This window comes from Diabrotica virgifera, chromosome 5 (genome assembly GCF_917563875.1).
Source record: "Diabrotica virgifera virgifera chromosome 5, PGI_DIABVI_V3a".
NCBI lineage: Eukaryota > Metazoa > Arthropoda > Insecta > Coleoptera > Chrysomelidae > Diabrotica > Diabrotica virgifera.
In genome coordinates, this window is record NC_065447.1 from 4655967 (window position 1) to 4677015 (window position 21049).

Sequence of the window (21049 nt, forward strand, 5' to 3'; positions counted from 1 at the left end):
TGAAAATGTTGATTTTTCGACAAAAAAATCTACGTTTTCAGACGGTTTTTCGCAAATAACTCAAAAAGTAAATATTTTATCAAAAAAATATCCTTAGCAAAAGTGTAGCTTATAAAAAACCCAAAAAATGGTTTATCAGTAAAGTCTATCAATAAAATAAAAACAAAGTTGTAACCCATGAAAAGTACGTTCTTATTCGTCTAATTCCAAATCGAATATTTCTAGGTGAAATCACCTAAAAATTTAGCACTTTTCGGGAAAACCCCATTTAAACTTGTTTAAAAATGTTTATAAAAAGCTTTGTTTTAATTGTTAACAAAAGTTTTAGCATTAAAAATAAGCGAGTTACGCTCAAAATAAAGTTGGTCCTCTTTTTTTTTGTAAAAAATCATAAAAATCTCGCCGTGTTTAGCTCCCCAAATGAAATTATTCGCTACCGCTTTACAAACAATTTACTTACCTATCTATTTTTTATATGATCTGTCCGTCTCACCGGTTTAAAGTGTTTATTTTTGAAAGGGTTATAATTGAGAAAGCTGGAATGGGTCACTAATCACGAGTGTATGCAAATTTTGAACAGCCATATCTTAACCAATTTTTGTCTTACGGAGAAACAAAATGAAACTATCATATTTATAATAGCAAAACCTACAGTTTTTTACTCTTTAAGATTTTTCTTATCACTAATACTTTTTAAGTTATTTTGAAAAAATGAAATTTTTCAAAAATTTTTAGGAATTTTTTTTAATATAAAACCAAATGTTTTCGAAAATAAGCACTTCAAACCAATCAAACTTACAGATCATATAAACAATACACACAGTTAAAATATATGGTAAAGCCAAACGATTAATTTCATTTAGGGTGCTAAATAGAGGGAGGTTTTCACGATTTTTTTACAAAAAAAAGGGGCCAACTTTTTTTTTTTAGTGTAACTCGTTTATTTTTGATGCTGTAAACTTTTATAAAAAACAAATAATAAGCTTTTTTCGATACTTAAAAAATGTTAATAAGGTTTTCCCGAAAAACGCTTCTTTCTTCGGTGATTTCGCGTTGAATTATTCGATTTGGAATTAGACGAATAAGAACGTATTTTTCATGAGCTATAACTTTGCTTCTACTCAATTTGTAGACTTTACTGGTACACCATTTTTTTCGTTTTTTTTTATAGGCTACACTTTTGCTAAAAATATTTTTTTCGATATAATATTTACTTTTTGAGTTATTTGGGAAAAACGGTTTGAAAACGTAGTTTTTTTGTCGAAAAATCAACATTTTAAATCACGAATAACTCGAAAAGTATTGACTTACGTAAAAAAACTTTATAGAACAAAATGTGCTTAAAATAAGTCAATTTATCCATTTCCGGACTTATTTTAAACACGCGTTTTTCACTCCCCGAGAAGGGGTAAATGTCACCCCCTAAGTAATAGCAACCAACGGTACAAATTCAACTTTGAAGTGGAGGGTAAGTAGAACCTAAATCCAAATTTTCATGCAATTCGGAGTTGCCCCTGGAAATTGCACTCCCAAACGGTCATTTATTGGGCATACGACACTTGACAGAAGCTCGAATCAAATGAGAATCGTTGAAAAGCCATATTGCAAGGTTTTTTACTATTTTAGAAGTAAAGTGAATATAAGTGGAAAAAAGCGGTGGACGCATATTATGTGCTGTTAAAAATTGTAAAAAGACCCGTTTGAAATGTAATGAAAGTTTTTTACTTTTCCTATGGATCCAGAAAGGCGAGAAAATTAACAATTATAATAAAATCACAATAAAAATGAACTAGAAATAAACAAACCAAGACACGTTGAATGTTACGAGGAGCACTCCCGAATCATTATTTGGGATTTACAATGTATGTACATTGTAAATCATGTTTTGGGAGTGCTCCTTGTAACATTCAATGTATTTTGGTTGGTTTATTTCTAGTGGATCTTTATTGTGATTTTAGTATAGTATTTATGTATTCAGATCTTCGAAGTTGAAATATATATTTAAAACAAATTTAAGAATTACAGCAGTAAACTTCAATCTAATAATAATTATTTGATAATTCAACTTAAATTGCCATGTGCATTATATTCAGTATTCCTTGTCTTTCGGAAAACCGAAAAAAGACAAATTGCAATTATATGCTTTGCTGTCGTAATTTATTGCTGCACATACTAGATGTGACTTGCCCATTTTGCCTAAAATTAGATAAACAATTTATAATTATTATTAAAAATATAAATATTATTAATAATAATTATATTATATTATTAATAATATATGTATATAATATATTTATTTATGTATAGCACACGATAACTCCAACTCCACAATAACAACACAAATTAATGACAGTGAATACACAATACACGCTACCACTGAACTTTCTAATGCACACGAGGTGAAATTCCACTGAACAGCACTGCTTCCTCTCAACAAATGGCCGATTCCTCAGACGCAAACGAGTTGCGCGTACTTCTCCCGCCAAAGAGAGTGGGCCTTCTGCTTGTTCTTTATTCTGTGGCACAGCCAACTGCGAGATTTCAGTTTCTCCAGACTTGTGTTATGGGAGAATTTGGACCAATCACGAGTCACAGATCTTCGATTTTTTGACACTTGACAGTTCGATTGTCAACTTTCGAAAATAGATCCATTTATTTACATTTATCACAATAAAAAAACTGACACATTTGTTTTTAAATGTGTGTTTACCTCTTTTATTTTGTTATTTTTATCCATTTTTATTTTGTTTTGTAGTATTCTGTACTTTTATTGATCTTTGTAGGTTAATTGGATGATTTATAGTGTACTAAAAATTAATTCAAATTCAGAAGATGTAAGTGTAATTATATGTAGATAATTAATGATAATAATTTTAATACATGAAAATGTAAAATAAATACACCTTAAATATAAATACAAGTGTTTTAATTTATTACCAAAAAACCAATTTTATTACCAAATAGTAATATATAGTGAATACCATAAGAACAAGATGACATTGATTGTTTTTGTATAAAGAAATTATATAGAACATTCAACAGTGGCGGCTCGTCAGAGGATGCAAGGGAGGCTCAGCCTCCCCATAAATTTTTTACACACTCTATACTGTTTTGTTTATCATGAATCGCGAAAACAACAATTACTCTCACTATTATACAACGTGTAAATTCCATATTATCACTAATTATCCATACGTACGGAGCATTAGCATTAGAACGCATGATCGCGTCTCAGTTTTATTACATATTATTGTAGGCAGGACCCTGGGTTATCCCGAGATGCACGAACGGAGCACGGAGCTGAGAAGCCCAGCATTCTCCGTTGCTAATGCTCCGTGCAGCGCAGCAGGCGTTTAAGGAGACCCGGTCTCCTAACAGTGGCATCTACGGCGCCATCACACGCTGCCCGGAGATATACCAAGGGAGGCAGAGTACCTTCTCAGCTCCGTTGGGTGGTTGGGTGCGTCTCGGGACAACGAATTTTAGGGTCCTGACTAAAAATAATGAAAAATCTAAAAGTGCGAATTTTGTTATGAAATTTGGTATGTGGGATTATAATAATATTTGGAACAACTTGCTCAAATAACTTTTTCCGATATCTCTAACTCGAAGCAAAATATCGGTAATTTATCGTGTTTTTGAATTCGCAGTAGGCCGCGTTTAGAATTAAAAAAATTCAGTTGAGTATCTTAAAAAATTTGAAGCTTCATTATGTATGGACTGCAAAACTTCAAATCTGTATTTATTTTGATATGCATAGGTATCTATTTACAAATAGATGGAATTGTTAACAAATAAACGACACAAACTTTGGTATTAAACTTTTACTATTAGACTAACTATTTTTAAAATGATGATATCATGAAATTATGAACTAGGATGATATTATGAAATGTAAATAAAAATGGTCAAAAGATGGGGCCTTAAATTACATTTTTTGGCGCATTTTTTTGCTAGTGCAAATTTGTCTAGATATTTTACAGTTAGGTATAGCCTCCCCTATTGTAAAAATCACGAGCCGCCACTGACATTCAAAAGTATTTACCTTATTATTTTGTGTGACTCCAGCATAGAAAAGTCTTATAATGAAAGGTAAAATACTTACATACTAGAAAATTAAAAAATCCCAATCATTTTCATTATTTAAATACCTAGAACATCAACAGGAGCACAGGAAATATACGCAGAGTTAAAAACGCAAACGAAAAGGAATAAGAAATTAATATAGAAAAAACAAAAATAATGATACAGACGAGAAGAAATATAGTCTCACAAAACATTATACATGAAGATGGCATTGAACCGGTTGGAAAGTTTACATACCTGGGAGTAGAAAAATAATATATGCAGACGGATCAGAAAATGGAGAAATACGGAACTTATTTTGCCCTCTCCCATAATATGTTATAATATATATTATTTTTCGGTCTAAAAGTATCCACCGAAATACAAATATGAGAATGTATAAAACCTTAATTCGACCAATATCATGCTATGGCAGTGAAGCATGGGTCCTGAAAGAAACGTCCAAAAACAAACTAGACACATTCCAAAGGAAAGTACTGAGGAGAATACTAGCCATTGACATATTAAGCGTAGACTCGGCATACTCACCAAAAAAGCGTAACGCGGAAACAGCATGGAAACAGTCGATCGGTGGTCTATCTATCTCTTTCAAACGATCCCGCGCATGTGACTGACAAAGATGACTAGACCACTCAATCCTATGTCGGCGTTAGGTACACCTCGATGCATTGAGTGGCATATCCCTAGCCAAGTCTATCGTTTACATTTCTCTGATACTAGGACCTGTTAACTGCGAGGGAAAACGGAATCTTCAGAATTCGATACAACAACGAGCTTTATCAACGTTATAAGGAAACACGCCTGTCAGACTTCATTAGAATAAAATGATTGTAATGGGTCAGACATGTGATAAGAATGGGAGAAGATAGGCTACCAAAAAGAGCAATGAACGTTAGGATGCAGGGAAAGAGACCGGTTGGAAAACCAAGAAAGCGCTGGAAAGACACGCAGTAAGCAGCGATACACAAGCATTTTTAGGAGTCCGTGTATAAAGAAGAGCAGCGACAGATAAACACGGGGGGAGGCAAAAAATAAAGGAGGTAAGGCTTAATTTGGGCTGTAATATAGTAGAAGAAGAATATAAGAACAGGATGGGAGGACGAACTTCCTTTTTGCGCATTGTTGTGGGGTGTAAAATATGATAATATTGCATCTTTTTGTGCCTGCCGTTCCTGTTCTCTTAATTTTTGCTTTTTTCGTTTTGCACTGCCACTTAAATGTTGTAATAGCTCGAGCTCAAGCCGGTTCGTTTCTTACGACTCGAGCTTCAAGCCGAGCCAAATTTTTTGCTAGCCGAGCCGAGCTGAATTCGAAACGAGCCGAGCTTTCCTTAACTTCTTCTTCATGTACCATGTCCTTTCAGAACGTTGGATACCATCATAGCTGTCCTAATTTTATTCACTACCAGCCTAAATAGCATGTTTGTATCAACACCATACCAATCTCGCAAGTTCTTCAACCATGAGGTTCTTCTTCGTCCTGGACCATTCCTGGACTGCGTTGTCCTGCTATTTTTCCGTGCATAATATTTTGCAGCAACATATATTTGGGACCTCTGATTACATGTCCAAAATACTCCAGCTTTCTCTGCTTGATGCTTATTATAATCTCAGTAGTCTTGCCGAGACGTTCTAGTATTGTGGAGTTTCGAATCTTCTCCACCTAGGAAACTTTTAAAATTCTTCTATAGCACCACATTTCGAAAGCCTCAAGGTGATTTAAGTCGATTTTATCAGGACTCAACACCATAAAGTAAAGAACACGTAGCAGCGAAGTAGGCGGATCCTCAATGCCAATTTTTGAATTTTAGGTCTCTGTTGTCAGGGTAACTAGTCAGTCTAGTTATAGTTCTGTGTTCCATGTACTCCTGTCATGTCCTATGGGTTGACAGAGGAAGGCCACTTCGGTCGGGCCTAGATTCCGTGCACTGTAGATATCTACATGTCGCTTTCTATCGATATTTGAATATCAAAATATTTGAATTTTTAGCTGTAATTGAATTATTTTCTAGTTTTGCTAGGTTATACTCTAATTGATAATCTGGAGTAAAACTAGAAAATAATTCAATTAAAGCTAAAAATTCATATATTTTGATATTCAAATATCGATAGAAAGCGACATGTAGATATCTACAGTGCACGGAATCTAGGCCCAGATAGTATAAGATGTAAGTTGTACTGTTAATTAAAAATAAACATATGGAAGTAATCCAAATCCATTTAAGTTGTACTGTTAATTAAAAATAAACATATGGAAGTAATCCAAATCCATTATAAAATCCTTAACCGAACCAGTAAAAACACATGGCGCATTCAGTAGTTGGTACAATTAAATTCTTATACTGAATGATATGGATGAGTTATAAATACAATTAAAAAATTTCAAAGAGGCATCGTGGATAACCTAAAAAATTCCAAGACACGTCGGGTAGAAACAAAAGGTTGTATAATAATTTACAAATTACAGAAGAAAATGGGTGATAATAGAGGCATTACACAGTCGTGTACTACCGGAAATTTAGCAGAAAACTGGAAAACGTGGAGAGCGAGATTTGAAAATTACTTAATTGCTTCGGAAATAAATAAGAAAAGCGAAGAGACACAGTGTGCCCAGCTGCTTCATTATATAGGTGAGGAAGGCTTTAAAATATACACCACATTTGCGTTTGCAGAGGACGAAAAAAATAAGTTAAAATGTTTATTGGAAAAGTTTGAAGTACACTTCCAAGGAAAAGAAAATATTGCATATGAAAGGTATGAATTCTTTACTTACAAACCAGTGGCGGCTCGTATAACTTTAGGAAGGTAGTGCCAGAATCCGGGCAGCTGCCTAAATTTTTTGTGGCGGTTTTACGATATGGTCAAAAAGGATATAAAATATAAATAAAAAAAAATAGGCGCAGATATTTTTATCTTATATCTATATATTTACTATTTTTGGGATGCCAAAAAATTTACCAAAATTTATCAAAACAGTTCCGTAAATTAAGTAATTAGCAATAAAATAAATTCAACTTACCACCAGTATTTACTGCTGATGTACTTTTTTTTTGTTTTTTTCATCACTAGGTGGGGAATCTGCAAACAGACGTCGGAGGTAAACATTTCCAACAGTGCTGGGTTCCTGAGCTGAAACCTCATCAGTGTCACGTCGACCAGTTTGGCCCTAAATCGGACCTCCCTGCCCTCCGTAACTCCGATGTGGCCGGGACCAGCTAAACCCCACCCCTCTCATACTAGGGCATCAGGGTGGAATCGCCCGTTAGGGCATGACTTCTCCCCGATGTCCTTCTTTTGCCCGATTCTCAGCCGCTCGTCATCACGCATCAGCTTCCGTCTCTCGCACTCATCCGACCACCACGTCCTTTAATCCTATGCTGTCAATGTTTCATTCTTCCTACCACTGCTGATGTACTTGAAGTTTGTTGTTACGATATGGTCTCTAGAGCCTATTTAGAAAATTATAAAAATAACACTATTCTATTATTTACACACACGCACAAAGTTATTTAATATCACTTTTAAAGTTTACGATATGTGAAGTCCATCCTTCTTTCTTTTTTGGACGCAAAGTTTTCAATGACTTTATTAAAATTGTCAATGCCATTTACAAAATGTCTTTCTGTAGACAGCATACCTAAAGCACTTAGTCGTTCTTCCTTCATGGTATTTCTGAGGAATGTCTTAATTCGTTTTAGCATTGAAAACAACGTTCTGCTTCAGATGTTGACATGGGAATGGTTATTAATATACTTAAAAGTTTAACGGTTTCTTCAAATGTACATTTTAAACCTTCATCATTTAATAAAACAGATAACGGAACAGCCCCAGAGGTAGTACTTAATTCGTCTCGCTGATACAATACTTGTAATTCAGTTTTAAGTCGAGTTTTGTTTAAAAATAAAAATTGTGTGCATGTTTCATTAAGAAATGATTCGGGGAACTTATCCTTATAAGCAGAAAACTTCTCCGACATAAATAAATGAGAAGCAACTAAATGTCCGGAGAAGGTAAACCTTGTTTTTATTTGCAACAAAACTGCATCGCATATCTCTAAGGCTTCCCGTTTTCTGCTGGGCCTGTCCTCTTCAATTCGCGCCTTTTTTTTTATTGGTTCATCATTATCGGTTTGTCTCTGTGACGTGTTTATTTCTTCTTGAATACTATCCATAATGACGTCCATTTGCTCCCTTATACCTTGAATTGCTGCTGCAAAATTCTCCAAATCTTTTTTCACTTTGACAGAATCAGTGCATACTTTTTGCAATTGATGAAAAATAATTTCTACGTGAGGCATAATTTTATTAAAAATAAATAGCCAAAATACAAAATCTTTATCCTGGAGCTTTAATTTGTAACCATTTGCTTGATTAATGGAAGACAAATCACGTGAAGTACTTTGTATAATGTCCATAACTGCAATGAGGTCTTTTCTATTTTCATGAACAGTATGAACACTTCGTGATTGAAAATTCCAACGTGTTTGGGAAGATTTTGGCAACATGCGATTAACCACCTCATCCAAAATTTTTGTTCTTTGAGGGGACGTTGAAAATAATGAGCACAAACCAGATAAATTAGAAAAAAATATCCTAGCCTGCTTATTGATGGAACATGCACTTGTCATAATTAAATTCATTTGGTGTGCATAGCAGTGAACGTAATTTGCAAGAGGATATGTCTCCTTAATAATTTTTTGCACACCATTTAAGCCACCACTCATAACAGATGCGCCATCATAACTTTGAGCGATTAATTTGTTTGGAGTATGTTTTAACAATGGATTTAAAACATTTAAAATACATTCAGCGATTGACTTAGCATCATGTCCGCCCGGCACGTAAAATCTCCAAAATCTCTCAACTGGTCGTCCTTTACACAAATATCGAAAGACTATAACTAATTGAAATTCACCAGCAACGTCTGTGGTTTCATCGGCAATCACTGCAACATAAGGAGAATTTTCAATTTCTTTCTTAATTTCCTCGTGGTAAACATCTAACATGCACTCCAGTAGTTCATTTTGTGTTGTTTTTGATGTACCTTTAAAAGATTTGGAACTTTGAATGTGAACCTTTAAGTCGTTGTCTAATTCAGCGCTAAAATTGACCAACTCCTTAAATATGCCTCTGTTGTCTGAATTTTTCGTTTCGTCGTGACCTCTTAGAGCTAACTCAAAAGCTCCACAAAACCTTATACAATTTATGATTTGATTCAAGACATATCGATTCTTATCTACCTGTTCATTATGTTTAATTAGAGTATCACGATAAGCTGAATTTAATTGGGTTTTTATATTTAACTTACCAAGCATTGAAAAGCTAAAAACGTTATTCATGTGCACTTTAGATTTTTCATGGGATTTCAATTTCTCCCATATATGTACAAGATCATCGGTGCCTTTGTTTGACCAAGTCTCGTCACCTCCAAACAAAACAGAAGAGTTTATTAGTTTGTTCGCAACCACACAACCAGCTATTTTTATCATAAATCATTTTATTAAACTTACGACAGCGAAGTTTTTGTCCATTTCCACTTTGTTTTTCAATTTTTAAATCGGGTAAAGGCCGACCGAGTTCTTTAATTTGTAGTTTTTTTCTAACGAAAAACCACCAAGAGTTTTTTAATATACTAATTTGATTCATTGTCAATAAATAAATTAAACGTAGAAAATAATCAAAATATTATTTTTATACCTACGACACCCACGATCACAACGCACTAACTAATAATTACAAATTAAAAAATAGAGTATAAACACAAATATACAATACAGTAGTAGACAATAAACACAATAGCGTCAAGCGAACGCGTAAAGAAACTAGAAATATGTAGATCTAAAACATTGTATCTTAAGATCCACTAACTTCCTTTTCGAGATTTCGAGCCTGGCACGGAGACTCCAATTTAAACGTATGTTAAAAGTGCAATACCGCTCTCTCTCTCTGTCACTTACACAGGATGCTCATACAATCTTTCTCTTTTCTCACGAGCCACTATGCCGTTCGGCACTGGGATTTTTATGATTTTCATCCTTTATCCGGTCAGCTGTGGGTGGCCAGAGTCGGTAGATTTGCATTGCGCTACACAGTTGCCAGATTTGATATAATTTATAAAAATAAAGAGAAATATTCACACAAAAAAATAAACGGGCATTAAAATGTTTTTAAGATAAAAAATTTTTTTGTGCATAGTTAGCAAGGTAGTGCCATGGCTCTATGGCACTACCTCACGGGCCGCCACTGTTACAAACAAGACCCAGGACAACCAACCAGTAATTTCATAACCGAGTTGAAGAAAAGGGCAGGTAAATGTCAATTGGAGAAGCTTCAAGATAGTCTTATTGTAACAATGATTACCTATATGTGGCATTAAGAACAATGAAATACGAGAAAGACTATTACAAGAAGATGGTCTTACATTGGAGAAAGCAATCGAACTTTGCCAGGTAATAGAGTCATCCAGAGTCAGAAGTGAAATGATGAGAGTAGGAGCCTCGAGTAATGTAATAGAAGTGGAAGCAGTCAACAAATCAGGTAATCGTTACCAAGGTGGTGAGAAGTTGAAGCATCAGGAGGTGAGTCAGAATATACAAAATTGTAATAAATGTGGTCAAAGGTTGCATCGGATAAATAATTGTCCAGCCTTTGGTAAGGTATGTAATTTTTGTAAATTACCAAATCATTTTGCAACAGTATGTAGAAAGAAAAAATTTCAAAACAGAAAGGTTAATGAAATAAATACTGTAACTAAAAGTTAAAATGTAACAAGTAGTTGTAATGATTTGTTCGTAGACAATGTACTAGAAGTTAATGCAGGGGAAAATAATTTCACAAATACAGCATGGTTTGCAGATTTAAATATAAATAAACATAAAATTACTTTCAAAATAGATTCAGGTGCAATGGCAAATGTATTACCAATGAGTATTTTTGAAACTTTAGGATTTTCTAACAGGGTAATCATGAAAACAAATACAAAACTACAATCTTACACTGGAAATAATCTTAATGTGGTAGGTAAATGCACATTACACTGTGAAAGAAATAAAGTTGAACATGATTTAGACTTTTATATTGTAAATTCTAAAACTGAAGCAATTTTAGGCTTAAATTCTAGTATTCAATTAAATTTAATATCTAAAGTAAATAGTGTAGGTACTGATTTTGAAGAATATAATATTTTAATTGAACAATTTAAAGATATTTTTTCAGGCATAGGATGCATTAATAAAAGGTATGATATAAAAATTGATAATAATGCAAAACCAGTTATACACCCAACAAGAAAAGTAGCTTTACCTTTACTTAAAAATTTAGAAGAAAGTCTAAACAATCTTGAAAAGCAAAAAATTATTGAAAAAGTTGTAGGTCCTTCAGAATGGGTGAATCCTTTGGTACTTGTAAGAAAGCCAGATAATAAATTGAGAATTTGTTTAGATCCTTTTGAACTCAATAAGGTTGTGAAAAGAGAACACTGTCAAATTCCAACTTTAGATCAAATAACGAGTAAATTACGAAATGCAACTGTGTTCAGTACATTAGACGCAACACAAGGGTTTTATCAAATTCCATTAACAGCAGAAAGTAGTAATCTTTGCACATTTGGTACTCCGTTCGGGAGATATAAATTTCTTAGAATGCCCTATGGCTTAGTATCGGCTCCAGAAGTGTTTCATAGTAAATTCAAGGAAATTTTCAAAATGGATGGTGCCGACACATACATTGATGATATAATTGTTTGGGGAAAAGACAAAGAAGAGCATGATGCCAGGCTCAAAGAAGTTTTCAAAATTGCTAAGAGAAACAATGTTAAATTTAATTTGTCAAAATGTAAGTTAGGTAAAACTCAAATTTGTTATTTGGGTCATATAATTTCAGGCAAAGGTATAAGTCCAGATAAATCCAAAATACAAGCAATTACTCAACTTCGTAGACCAGAAAATAAAAAAGATGTTCAGAGACTGTTAGGTATGCTGACTTACGTAAGTAAATTTATTGGTAATTTCTCAGACATAACATATCCACTACGTCAATTACTTAAAAAAAATAATGAATTCATTTGGGAAAATGAACATGAAATTTCTTTTGAAAAGTTAAGACAAGTTCTAATTAATAAACCTGTATTACAATTTTATGATATTGAATTAGAGACAGTAGTTTCAGTAGACGCATCGCAAAACGGGTTAGGTGCTGTGCTTCTACAAAATAATCTCCTTGTGCATATGCATCGAGAGCAATGTCAGATGCTCAAACGAGGTATGCTCAAACGAGGTATGCTCAAATTGAAAAAGAATTACTTGCTATACAGTTTGGGTTACAAAGATTTCATGAATTTGTCTTTGGAAAAAAAGTCACAGTAGAAACAGATCATTTACCATTGATATCAATATTCAAAAAACCATTATACAAATGTCCAGCTAGGTTACAAATAATGCTTTTACAAATCCAAAAGTATGATATTTTAGTGAGATATAAACCAGGTAAGGATCTTTTGCTAGCACTATCCTAGATTTAATTTCGCCGTGACTTTCTGCGTTGCAGTTTAATTGTTGTCCAAGATAAACGATTTTAATATTTTAACTTTCCTTAACGAGCTCGTCAATATTTTAGCTAATACTTTGTCTAATTCATTTATTTCTGCTACGACTAATACTATTGTTTGAGAATAAGTAATTCAGCCTACAAATATGTATTTTCAACGTACAGTGTTTCTGTAAAGTATGGAATAAATTGGATATCTCCTAAACTATAAAAGCCTTCTGAAAAAAATCTAAAACAAGTCGATTTTTCATTTTAATGGCATGTTTTTTATGTTTATTTTCGTTTAATAGATAAGTAAATACACCCATACCTCGCTTTACGGCCTAGATACGTTCCACGAAACATGGCCGCAAAGCGAAATGCCGTACAACGAATCAATTATTCTAATACAAATTCATAAAAATTTAATGGGATCAGTTCCAAATTTGTTAAATATGTTACATGGTTTGTCGTTAAAAATGCATTTTATCTGTTTATTTTATTTAAATAAAAAATACATACAAAAAAGCACATACACTGGTATATAAAATAATAATAGATTCCAAAAACAAAAAATAATCTACAAACTCCAAGCTTTCTTGTTGTATCTCCATATAACGGGCAAATGATTTTTATTTAGTCCTGTAATAGGCCTTGGATTTTTGAACAAATTAGAAGTGGTTTTAGCTTAAAATCATCAGTGGCATTTGCACCAAGTAGCAAAGTTAATCGTTCTTTAGACCATTTATAACCAGGCGCAGATTTTTCGGTTTTTGAAATGTACGTGAGATCAGGCATTTGCTTCCAACAAAGTCCTGTTTTGTCTACGTTAAACACTTGTTCAGGTTTATAACCACCTTTTTCTATAATTTCCTTTAAAATGTTAAGATATTCCTAAGATGCTGCCTCATCTCATTTTATTTTCAAATTATGCATAAACAAGTGGAAATAGAAACGAGCGTGCATCGAGATTGCGTTTGCTCGATAATGACAACATGGGGCCATTATAGCGAAACATTTTAGGCCGTAAATCGAAACCGTGCCTTAATAGGGAACTTGCATAAATTTTTAAATTCGAAAAAAATGTTATAAATCACAACAGAACATAATTTAAAACATGTATCAAAGATAAAAATTTTTTGTAGGTCTTTCGTTTGGTCCCCAAAGGCGATTAAAAATTCAAATTAAAACAGGTGGCCTAAAACGCGTCGTGACATCATTCGTTTGTACATTTACATTTTTCCAACAAAGTAAACAGAATTTTAAATTAGACGTTATAAACGTCAGTAGAAAATACATTTATTTGACGTTACAAGTGTTTTGATCGTTTGAACTATTCATAGAAAACTGTACTTTTACAAAATGGTTTTATTTTCCGTAGTAAACCTTCTTTCCTTTCCTTCATTAACTACATCAAACTCCAATGTCAACAAACCGGTATAAATTATTACAATGACATACGATAAATGTTAATAGAATATAAATATTTTTCCTTTATTTCGCGACGAGGTATACCAAAATAGGTGGAGGCCAATAAACTAAAGAAGGAGAAGAATATACCTAATTATAACCATAAACGGAACCATATAGTTAAACTGAGTGACGTCACGGGCCGTTTGACCCATTTTAAGATACCGAAGACTTTAAATTTGTACTTCTAAGTTATTATGAGTTTTTGAAGCGTGAAATTTTGGAAATCTCATTTTTATACAATTACAATTACATTATGTAATAAAAAAAATGTGCAAGTTCCCTATTGAACAGGGCCGTTATAGCGAAATGCCGTATACAGAGCGGCCGTATAGCGAGGTATGGGTGTAATAATATCTCAAAATAAATACAAAATTTTTCAAACACCACAATAATAATTATGAAATAGTTCAATACAACTGAAGAGATTGAAATATGACCGATTCACACTCCAGCCATTTTCGGGTGGGTGTCTAAATTTAGATATAACGGGTTTCACTGTCGCTAAGGTTATTTTCTTATTGCCAGATGTTGGGGTTGCAATGCAGTGCCCCATAAAGTACTCTTAAAAATAATAATAAAACCAGCTATTCTAGGTAGGTACTGGTGTACCTTTTAGGTAATCGATGTACCTACATAAAAATTGTAAGTAACTTAAAGGTTAAAAAGGTTCTTAAAATAAAATAATTTTGAAAATGTATTTTGTTTTTTCAATTAAAATATTCTTTAAGTGATCTTTTCGGGCCCCATTAAAATGCGGGCCCGAGGCAGGGGCCTAGTGGCAAAATAGGCCCTGCTGACATGTTAAATGAAGGTACAGTACACTATAGGTTTGTTCCAACTCGATACAAAACCGTTCGTGAATCGGTACGCGCATGCGCAATAACGATTAATTCTGCGCAGTAACCCATTTTTCGTTACTGCGCATACTCGTAACAGTTCAAGAACGGTTTTGTATCGAGTTGGAACAAAGCTTATGTAGCATTCCTTCAACATACAGAGTGTACATCCAACGTATTTTTACCTTTGTATTTTCTGATAGAAGAAGAAGAGAGGAATACAATATGAGGATTAACGGAAAACCTTGAAGATCTAGATTTTGCAGACGATATATGCTTTACTGTCGCAGAACAGGCAACATATACAGGAAAAGATAGAAGAGTTAGAAAGAGAGGCGAGCAAAGTAGGTTTAAAAATAAATAAAGGAAAAACCAAAACGATGAGCTTGAATACGACACAAAGTATACAACTAAGAATAAGAGAAGGAATTATAGAAGAAATAGACGAGTTTAACTATCTAGGAAGAACTAAGTAGAAAAAAAAATGGAGTACTCAGAGACGTCGACAAAAAAAAATCAGGCCAGGAGTACTTTCGCAAGACTAAACAAGATATGACGTACAAGAACCCTGACAACCCATACAAAATTAAAAGTGTTTAAATCAATGGTTAAACCAGTCTTACTCTATGGCGCAGAATCGTGGACAATTACTAAAACAATAGAAAATAAACTCCAGGTTTTCATAAATAAATGTCTAAGAAGAATACTTAAGATATGGTGGCCCGAAGTTATAAGCAACCGAGAGCTATTATGGGCCCGAGCAGAAAAAGAGGAAATTTGAAAACAAAATTGTGGGACATACTTTGGAACCCACAAGGAAGAAGAAAACAAGGATGGCCAAAGGAAACTTGGATTAGAAGTACCTAAGCAGATGTCAATATGACCTTTAGACAGATGAGTTACATCACGAAAAACAACCAGAAATGGAAACTACCATTTTTCGACTACCCTATGCCCACAGGAAGGATAATGGGTTACATACATTTTCTGATACCTTTTACCTTCTGATTTTATACCGACGTAGTACAGTAATTGTTAAATCTTCTGTTATAAAATGTTACAATTTTAGACAATCTGAGACACAATTAGTGATGTTGGTAATTTTTTTGGGAAGTTAGGTTGCTAGACGTGACTAGAAATTACTACACAACTAACAACTGCTCATAGCCAATATTATTAATAGTAAACGGACATAAAAATAACATAAACCTTACGCCAATCAATAATTATTTATTTACACCATTATAATATGTATTGATAACAAATCGCCGCTTCGCAAGAACGTAGGTTTAAGTCAAAATTTGACGAAATTGACTTATTAATGCAGATCTACTAAAAATAAAAATATCTATCGCGTGAATAAAGACCTATGATGTTAATAATAGTCGTTAAGAGATGGCACCAACAGTCAAAAAATTTATTCGTTTTAAAATGCACAACAAATCACGTTAAAATAATTAAGTTGATCTTAATTTAATTAATTACAATTATTTATTTCATAAACGTTCGCTAATGATATGATATTGATTTGAATACATAATAAAAATGTAATTATTTAAAACTAAGGGAATTTCCTTTTCTTTGATATGTAATATTACTTCTTTTTAAATTAAATATTATCACATATAATTTAAAAGAACCACATTTAAAATAAAGCAGCATTGCTAAATTGTTTTACTTGTCTACTAACATTAATAGGGCGGCGATACAATCAAATATACACATTTTTATTTTAATTTGCTTTTCTGACATGTTTACTAGTATTTCCCTTTAAATCAATTATTAGCGGATATATTTAAAAGAACCACATTCGAATCAAACAGCCATGCATTATTATATGAAGATGTTTTCCCCCGTCTGCTTATATCAATAAGACATCCTTTTAATTTTATGTAAACATTTTTATTTTAAGAGCGAGAAGATATTGTTTCTATAAGATTCGCTTTACTCGCGAAACACTTTCCAAACACTATTCAAGGAAACACTTTAAAAACACTGCGGCGAATTTTACTCGCGTGACCTAATACTGTCCAATAGAAACTCGATGCAGTCGCCATCACCACAGAATAAATAACCACACAGAAGCGAAACTCCTGCCGAAAACGGTAACATAATTTTCATGCTCATGTGTCAACGTAACTGGTGCAACCTCACTTTTGCGACTGACGTGACAGTTGTTTATAGTTCAATTTTATATTTATATATGTTTTATTTTATATTTTATAGTTAAATTGTATATTTCATATTTAATTAATAACTACTTGTCAAAAATATTACCTAATTTGGAATGGTCTATTCCATAGAACATCAAGTTCTATTCTGTAACTGGTGCACAAGGTCAAATATTTCGGTCCCAACAAAATCAATGGAAACGACAGTCAGATTCGCTTCTGTGTGGTTATTTATTCTGTGCCATCACTAACTGGGAAGCAGTGAAAGATAAATGGGAAAAAACTTTTGTCCTTCGACATCGCGACTTGAAAGCTTCTAGCCACGATACAAATATAGTTATTTTTTTAAAGGACTGGCCTTTATTATTCGCATGCTAATGCAAAAGACTTGGTAAGTTTCTTGCTATAATAATATGCATCACTTGCTTCATGTGCGATGTATTTATATTCAAGGCATCTATATTATTTTATTATTTTCAGATTGACATTGATTTTCGCTTGCTATTTCCTGGAAAATTTTTTGCTCAATTAGAAATCCAATGAAATCAATTAATTTGTGGTCATCTGATTGAATACAACCAATAAAACCAACATTATACTGAAAACAGATCCCATGGGCTGTTTTCACTCAATCATGTAGCTATGGATACCTACATTTCGTTTCATTTCGATTTTAACATTTCAAATATTCAATATTTCAAAATGTCACGATTTGGTTGTAATACTGATGAGAATATTAATGAAATTATCGAATCAAATATACCAAAGAATACTGTTTACAGTAAAAAAATTTGTTCTTTTGTTAATTGCACATTTAAATAAATTGTTTGTGCTCTGTATTTTTTTTTCATAACCAGCAAAAAATTTTCTATCCGAATAACCCTTGAACATTGATAAATGCTCAAAAAATTTTTAACAACTTTCTCAAGCTTGTTGCTTACAGGCAACAGACCTCCGCCTACGGCGTCGGTCTGTTTCCAAGCAACAAGCTTTCGAAATCTGTTATAAAATTTTTTCGAACAATTATCAATGTCCTTGGGTTATTACTACTGAAAATTTTTTGCTCAATTAGAAATCCAATGAAATCAATTAATTTGTGGTCATCTGATTGAATACAACCAATAAAACCAACATTATACTGAAAACAGATCCCATGGGCTGTTTTCACTCAATCATGTAGCTATGGATACCTACATTTCGTTTCATTTCGTTTTTGACGTTTCAAATATTCAATATTTCAAACATCATAATAAAATGATTAACAGCATGCGTAGTGGAAATACATCTTCATCAGTTATTCGCGGTGTGCAAGTACTTGAAAAGGGAAACGAGAAACGACCATGCGCGAGTCGCGGAGAAATATTGCAACTATCTTAAATAATTCATATTGTCAATTGAAATTGTCAAATTGACGTATATTTCTTACCTTCTGTCATTGACGCAGAAAAATTATATATTGCTCCACAATATTGATATGATATGCAATTATTATATAAAGGTAAATTTAATTAATTGTATTTTGCTTGCAGTACTGCATTTTAATAACTGATTTTATTTACTACATACAATGGTTTACGTTTGCTAAACATAACCTGCATCTTATTTTTTCTTCTTATTATTTTTTTGGACTATGGTCTTGACAATTATCCAGCAACCAGGACCAATATAATTGGCCAATATAATTAAAAGTGCGAATAAAAGTACAGGGTCCCAATAGAAACTAACATGTCTGGATCTTTTTTTTTTTTTTTTTTTTTTTATTATCAGCATCAACCACTTTGGGTTATTAGCTGTACTGTCATTGATACATGGTTACTTAAATCTAATAGCATTTTGATTAGGTATTACATAAGTTCACATTTAGGAAACAATATAATAATTTACAAATTAAGAATGGGGTTTATAAAATGTTAACAGTGGTTATAGTTTGTTTAAAACATTAATGTCTTTCAAATAATTAAACAAATGCGTAAGCTTACAGTGTGATCCTAAGGCTGCTTTTATATTGAGAGGTATGGAGTGTTTTTGTCTTTCATTAAGATATTTAGGACACTCTATTAATATATGTGTTACATTGATGTCGCAATTACACAGGTCACAAATAGGGCGATTTGACTTGGAGATTAGGTAGCTGTGAGTAAGTCTGCTATGCCCTATGCGTAAACGATTTAGCTTCACAAACAGCTGGCGATTTAGGTCTATCTCACACCAAGGTTCAATTGAGGGCTTTATTGTGTGTAGAGATGATTGTGAAAGATTCCATTCGTTTTCCCATTTGTTTAACACTTTTTCTTTAAGGAATGGTTTGTAATCGGAAACAGGCACTAAGTTCACTAACACTGAAGACGCACTGTGTATTGCTTCTCTGGCATGGAAATCTGCTTTTTCGTTTCCTTGAAGTCCAATGTGTGATGGAACCCATATAAAGCTTACTTGCTGCATCGTGTTCTTCAGTAAATGTAATTGTTCTTTTATTAAAATACTTATAGGATTACTTGTATATAACTGTTCTATCGTATGTAATGCACTGAGAGAGTCGGTAATTATGACAGATTTTTGAATTTTTTGAGTACGAATGTGAATGAGGGCTTGCATAATTGAATATAGTTCTCCAGAGTAAATACTGCAAGTGGAAGATAATTTAAATTGTAATATATTGTTTGAATCTACAACTGCCGATCCCACACCATCAGCAGTCTTAGATGAATCTGTATAAATATAACAATGATCTGGGAAAGAAGCAAGTATGTTGAGAAAAGATTGATTAATTGTTGCATAAGGGGTATCAAGCTTATTGTATTTAGAAAGAGTTAGATCACATATTGCGGGAGGAAAGGTCCAGGGCGGAGGAGTTTGTAGTATCGGTTCGAAGATTTTAGTTTATTTCTGGAGCTGAATTTGTCGAACAATCACTATCTTGATAAGCGGGATCGTCTAGCATTTTTTCGATTTTGTTTATTAATTTAGTGCATTTGGTTTTCATGCTTTTTTCTGTAAAATATGGCTTAATTGTTGTTAACATGTAAATAAAATTGGGTATATCCGTTGTGTATGTTTGTAATAAACTAATGGGATCAGTCGAGCTAGTATAATTTTCAAAAAAGTCAAGTGTTTGTTCATATGTTAAGTTAAAATTATTTGACGTATCGTGAAATACTGTTTTTGTTGGCATCATTATTTCCTGAATTGATCTGGTAGATTCAGTTTGCTTTTTTTGTTTCTTTTTGGTTTGTGTTGGTACTTTAAATTCTTTATTTAATTCTTCAGTGGGAGATGGAGTAGTATTAATTTCCGAAATTGTTCTCTTATTGGTCGTTGACTGATCCTTAGATATACAATTAGTTTCCATAATTAATACGGGGGGCATTAAATTAGTATCTGTTTGTTGGTTAAGTGAAGGTTCGGCATTAGAATTACCGACTGGATGATTTGGTTCCATTTCTAGGGGTGATGGAATAGACTTGGGGGATTCTTGTGGTTGTTGTTGTATTGGTTGTTGTTGTATTGGTTGTTGTTGTTGTATTGGTTGTTGTTGTATTGGTTGTTGTTGCATTGGTTGTAGTTGTATTGGTTGTTGTTGTATTGGTTGTTGCGGTTGGTGTTGGATATGAGAGGAATCGTTTTGTTGATTATGATTTGAACAATTTGCTGCAATGTGACCTGTGTTCTTACAGATAAAACATGAAGGTTTATCTAAACTTAAATATATGCGATACGAAGTTTGATCATATGTCATTAAGAAAGAAGAGGGAAGGTCTATATCTGCAAGTGGTTGAATATAAGTTTGTCTTCTAAAACTGAGGACGTGTTGAAATTCTGGAAGTTGACTACCGATTCTAAGGAAGGTTAAAGGTGACATTAATTTAAGACCGAATTTGGTTAACTCATTCTCTATTAGAATATGTGGAATAGAAGGGCAAACACCCGATAGTAACAGTCTTTCGTTTGGAGTTATCAATTTT